General features: G+C 51.5%; 1 long non-coding RNA gene across 1 annotated transcript; it reads left to right on the top strand.

Annotated features, from left to right (window-relative positions):
- Positions 1 to 3,954: 3,954 nt before the first annotated feature.
- Positions 3,955 to 5,300, top strand: LOC122393928. Its single transcript, XR_006258777.1, has 2 exons — positions 3,955 to 4,276; positions 4,470 to 5,300. It is a non-coding gene; the product is annotated as an uncharacterized LOC122393928 (long non-coding RNA).
- Positions 5,301 to 5,833: the final 533 nt, after the last annotated feature.

Here is a 5,833-nt window from a genome sequence, read left to right as displayed (position 1 = left end):
TGGATTTAAATTCACCTTACCATCGGTTTCTGGTGAGGTTTGAAGACGTCTTTAGTCAACTGTCAAGCTCGGAGTGGGGCAACGGCCACTGGCGGATCCAGGGGAAGGCATTTGGGGCAAATGTCTTCCCCAACAACCAGGGCAGCGCCCGAAATCGATTTTCGAGAATAAATGAAAACTTTACAACTTTTCAGAGGAAATGTTGGTTAATCACACCGCACAGCAGTGCGCAAGGAATCGAAATCCGAGTTTTTTAAATTAATTCCGAGAAACCTTTTTGGGGTAAGCCCCCGCAGTGTCCAATACCGCTTCCTGGATCCGCCAGTTGTGAATAAGTCACGGTCGATATCGAGCTTCGGCGGGACCAGGCGCTGTACACGTTGTTCTTTGAATGAAGAGGTGGACAGACATCTAGCCCCACATCCTACTGCTATGCCCGTGCTTCTGTGGGTGAAGCACTAAAGCATCACGGAATCCCAGAGGACCTGCGAGTCGACGAGGTGGCCGCTTTGGCCGCCAGGTACTGCAGCTCCCTGGAGTTGCCTGGGACCGATGGCAAAACAACAGCTCCGGCGGTGCCTCTATGGGGCGTAGTAATTAGTGAATTCCCGTAATGTAGAGATCATATCCTCAATGATCTCCGTTACCATTTTATATTCCTAAACAATATGACAGACCAATTATGCTTGCCTACGTTCAGGCATTACCTCTGATGGTCATACGCCCAGTACAACATGTGTTGTCTGTCAAACAACAATCGACGACGGGATCCCTTCTCATCATCTCTTAAGCCAAGGCTCTTAAGCCATCGGTTGTCAATTCACCCACCCCGTTTCCCTAAAAATAGACGGTCAGATTCGGCCTGGGTCCTTACGACTCCTCTAAATTCGCCAGAGACGGGATCGGATCGCCGTTATTGCACCCGTCTTAGTGTCTTATATACTATGACAGCTTCGACCACGGACGTCGGACGGGGTGATCGTTCCACGAATGTACACACCATCCATGCCTAGGATGCATCGAGGTTTAAAAGGATGCAGTCTGTAGATCAATCAACAAACAATGGTGGTATGCAACCACTTTAAAATATCTCCCTGGCTCCCGCAACGTTCCAACGCCCCTCCGTTATGCATTCGCCCTGTGTGTCCGCCGAGCCGCCTTGCCTCCAATGACGTCATCGGCCGGCCGGCGGCGTTCAAGGTCAAACGGCTGGTGTCCTTACCTGGAGTTCTATAGCCTTGATAAAATCACATCATATCGACTTCAGCATCTGTCTCCCAGCTTTGGAGACGTCGCCCGACTCCCGAGTCCCTGAGTGGCGAGCGCAAGTTTCCGAAAGGAAGTTGAGGAAGGCAACCCGAAAGCACCCGCTAGGCTGCCGACACTCCTGCGCTGCCAGCAGGGCGTGCTGCGCAGTAAAGCCTCGCTGCGTGGTCTGTACGACATCCGACACCGGCACCCAGACGTGCAGTTTCTGATGACATCCCACCTCAACCAGGGCTGCCCCGAGAATCTGCTAGTGCTGACTGCCTGCTGCTGAGGCCGACCTGCCGGACCTGTCGCCGCCCTGGTGAGCCTGAGCCGCCCTGGGACCTGCCGTCGCGTCTACGCTGCCGCCCTGGTGAAACTGCCGTCGCCCTGCCGGACCTGTCGCCGCCCTGGTGAGCCTGCGACCGCCCTGGGCCCCTGGACCTGCTGCCACCCCGGCGGACCTGCCGCCGCGTCTACGCTTCCGCCATGGTGAAACTGCCGTCGCCCTGCCGGACCTGTCGCCGCCCTGGTGAGCCTGCGACCGCACTGGGCCCCTGGACCTGCTGCCACCCCGGCGCAAGGCCCTAAATACAAGGTTGCACGGACTTATTTCTACTAAACCTACCAGAATATAGTTTCACGGTTGATTATTTAAAATAATTATTCAATCAAAATTTCTTTATTATTATCTCGCAATCATTTATAAGCAATTTTATAAATCAACTTTCAATTTGCTTGCCTTTTACTAGCAAAATAACTTTTCTAGTATTGGGTCAACATAGTGGTGTAGCAGTAGGAACCACATCTGGCAAAACCCCAATGCCTACATACAGCAGAAAAGCAGCCACCAGGTGTCGCCACAGTCGCCACTTGGTCGCCACACAGATGTCGCGCGCGTCGCCAATCGCCACACTACCGATTTCCATAAGGACGCATATGTACGGATATGTATAGGAAAGTCGCCCTTAAGGATTACGCTTACATCCTTTGCTTATGAGGTCGGTGGTTGGAAATTGGGAGGGGCTCAGCTATTTTCGACCACGGATATGCCTTTATCACATGATGAGGAACATGCTGATAAGCGTTTTATGCGTCATAACAGCACAAAAGTATTTTTAATCATTTTTCAAAAATAGCCGTTCTGCCGTAACTTTCAGTGCAAGGTGCCGTCGGTCATCCCCGACGTGACGTCACGCAGGGAATTTGCCAGATTTTCCTACTAGACTTCGACACCCCCTGCCCCGGCGGACCTGCCGCCGCGTTTACGCTTCCGCCCTGGTGAAACTGCCGTCGCCCTGCCGGACCTGTCGCCGCCCTGGTAAACCTGCTGCCGACCTGTCGCACTTGCCACCGCCCTGGTGAATCTGCTGCCGACCTGCCTGACCTGTCGCTGCCGTGATGAACCTGTTACCGACTTGCCGGACCTTTCTCGCCGCCTTGACGAGCTTGGGGAGCCTGTGCTGAGGTGCCACCGCTCTGTTTCACGTGTTATGTTGCCCGGTTCCTGGCTGTCGCACTCGCGGAGTCAATCGGCACATTGTGTTTGGAGAGGCGACATCTTGTACAACTTTCCGACAGTTCGGAGCATTTTATTGTACCTACTCAAGTCACAAGAGATTAGGCTTGTGCCTTATTTGTCCTCTACCAATCTGTCCAATATGGTTTTTTATAACTACGATTTATGGTATGACATAAACCGGTATATTGTGTACGCATTTGGTTCGTTCCAGTCAGAAGTTTGGAATGTGTACATATACTTGTGTTACCTACGGTACAATTTCGGTTTGTGCAGTTCACACAACCTCTCTTAATTATGGGGCGAAATAGACGCAAAACCAGGGCTGCGGAGTCGGAGTCAGGGTCGACAGTTCTGACCGGACTCGGAGTCGATTTTGGAAACCGAGTCGGAGTCTGGGTCACCGAAAATCCATCGGCTCCGCCAGGGCTGCGGAGTCGATGGATTTTCGGCGACTCCGACTCCGACTCCGACTCCGACTCCGGCTTTAAAAAACCAGCTCCGACTCCGACTCCGGGCAGAATTGTCGACTCCGACCGACTCCAACTCCCGACTCCGACTCCGCAGACCTAGCAGGGCTACGGAGTCGACATATTTTCGGTGACTCCGACTCCGGCTCGGGTTTCTAAAATCGACTCCGACTCCGACTCCGCAGCCCTGGCCGCTCCGCAGATCTGGCAGGGCTGCGGAGTCGGAGTTAGAGTCGGTAGGAGTTGATTACCCAGCCCGGAGTCGGAGTCGGAGTTGGTTTTTGGAAGTCGCGGTTGGAGTCAGAGTCACCAGAAATCCATTGACTCCGAAGCCTGGCGCAAAACTATGGCGATTTTCATCTACGAGAGAGCCGCCGATGTGCTGGCCGGATATCCGGCGGGGCGCACGTTGGCTCGGTCCGATCCCAATAATGTCGCCAAATCGTTGGTTCGAGTAACAGCTGGTCCTGATTTGCTTCACTGAGGAAACATCACACCGTTCTGCCTTGCATCGGACATCAAAACTGCACTAAAATCCGCTGAAAACGTATTTAAACGTCCGTCCTCCATAATGGCTACGGACGGCGGCCGGCGAGTTACCATCCCAGTGACGTCACTCGGGCCCGGTAGGGGGACGGTAAAAAAAAAGCCTGATGACCATGCCTGGTTATATGGCCTTGGGCGGGGCCGTCATTTCCGGCCGCCATTGTTGGACGCCGGTGAAAACAGGGCGCCTGGGGCGTTTTGATCAAGGCTCTTGAAATTCGCTTTCGTGGAGCACGTGACCGAGATTTCGACTTGGCCCATGGGTGGTTTTTTAGCTATTACCTGCTACGGTGAACCAGAATTTAATTTATACATTCATTGCGCGGCTGTTACAAAGAGTGATACACACACATTGGGCACACTCTGAACTAAGGAACTAATAGTGTTAGAGAGAGAGGAAGAGTGTTGTTGTTGAGTTTTGCTGTTTTATGAATGTTTAATGTGTTTTTAACTACCTCAATCTCGCTTTTACAATATCTGAGACATGAACATGGTAAGCTTTTAAAATAAAATAACACCACATTCCTACATCAGCATGAGAAGAGGGACATTTTTGGTTTTAAGACAATTTGGACAATTTTGGACAATTTGGCGATAAAGTGATAATAGGGGCAGGTTTGGTGAGAATTGGGTGCATTCGCCGGACAGCCCGTCGTGAAAACGGCTAATATTTTTTCCCTTTGCAGTTGAAGATGCAGAATGGCTCTGCCCCGTGTGCCGCAGCAAGCCACAGCCTGCCGGAGAGAGCACATCAACCATGCTTTATTTCACGTGTTACCTAGTTATAACTTATATTATATCTGTGTCGAACAAATTAAGTATTAACTGATGGAAATCTGACCACTTGCGCAACCCATCTTCTCACAGCATGGACATCCGGAGAGAACTATGCGGCATGACAAACTCTACGAGCACTGGTGGTTCCTCCCTGCCGTCTCACGGCAGCGGCGCGACGGTGTCGAGAACAGTGGCTTGGTCAGCGTGGAATCCGGCGAAGCGCTGCGCGCTGAGGGTGGGTGATAGATGACCGGTCACTGAACAATGAAGCGAGTCAGATCATTGGGCGCAGTGATTACCAGCCACGCATCGCGGCTGGTCCGCGGAAGTTATTGCTTTGATGTCGGACTAAGTCACACAATGTTTTGTCACATTCTAGAGTGATGCTGAGTGCTGACAATGGAATGCATCGCTAATTTGCTTCCGATGCTGCCTTAACGGTGATATGAGATGCGTGATAAACCGTTTGTTTGTTTGTTTGTTTGTTTGTTTGTTTGTTTGTTTCGTTGGGTTAGGCCCTTTCGGTCCGATGAGACCATTGCAGAGCCGGGAGGATGATATGACTTGGGGGGAGGGGGCATGGGGCGAGCACCCTAGTGAGTCGCCGGGGCTGAGCCCATTTAAATGGGCAGGCCACCCAGCCCCCAGGCTACGGGCGTGCTCGGCTTATGGGCAATCCCGCATGGAATAAAGTTGCCCGTCCAGCCCGGACCAGGGGGTTGAGGCGTGGAGAAGAAGGGTTTGAATGTCCTAAGGATGGAATGGAAACGACGGTCATAGGTATGTCACTAGTTATGTGACAAGCAACAAGACCTTAGACAGCAAAACATGTGAAGTGTGAACACCACATCAATGGACTGGACGACACATATGGGCATGACAATAACTAACGTAGCTAATAACATTAGGCACGTACATAGCATAGCATAACTAATGCATTGAAATTGCGAAGGGGGGGGGGGGGCACTCCTGGTCACCTGATAATGGGTGGCGGCTTAGAAAAAAATTAAATGACTTGTCTATCAATCTTTGTGCCTTAACGTACCTGGTAGATATAGTCCATAGTTGCAATTACGCGTATGCCATAAATACTTTTCGATTGTGCACTCATTCCGCGCAGACCTCGCATTCATAGGTGGCGTCCTAGCCCAGCGGAAGTATTCTAGGGGGCGCTGTTTGCGGCAATCGATTGTGAACTTATAACTACGTTCCTTGCAATATGATACTGACAGATGTGAATAGGTACAAGTGTCCAAGACATTCGTCAAAAGAA

The sequence above is a fragment of the Amphibalanus amphitrite genome, unplaced genomic scaffold (genome assembly GCF_019059575.1).
Source record: "Amphibalanus amphitrite isolate SeventyFive unplaced genomic scaffold, NRLGWU_Aamphi_draft 000563F_arrow, whole genome shotgun sequence".
NCBI lineage: Eukaryota > Metazoa > Arthropoda > Thecostraca > Balanomorpha > Balanidae > Amphibalanus > Amphibalanus amphitrite.
Note: the sequence above shows the minus strand (reverse complement) of the source record. Positions and strands in the feature narration are given on the sequence as shown.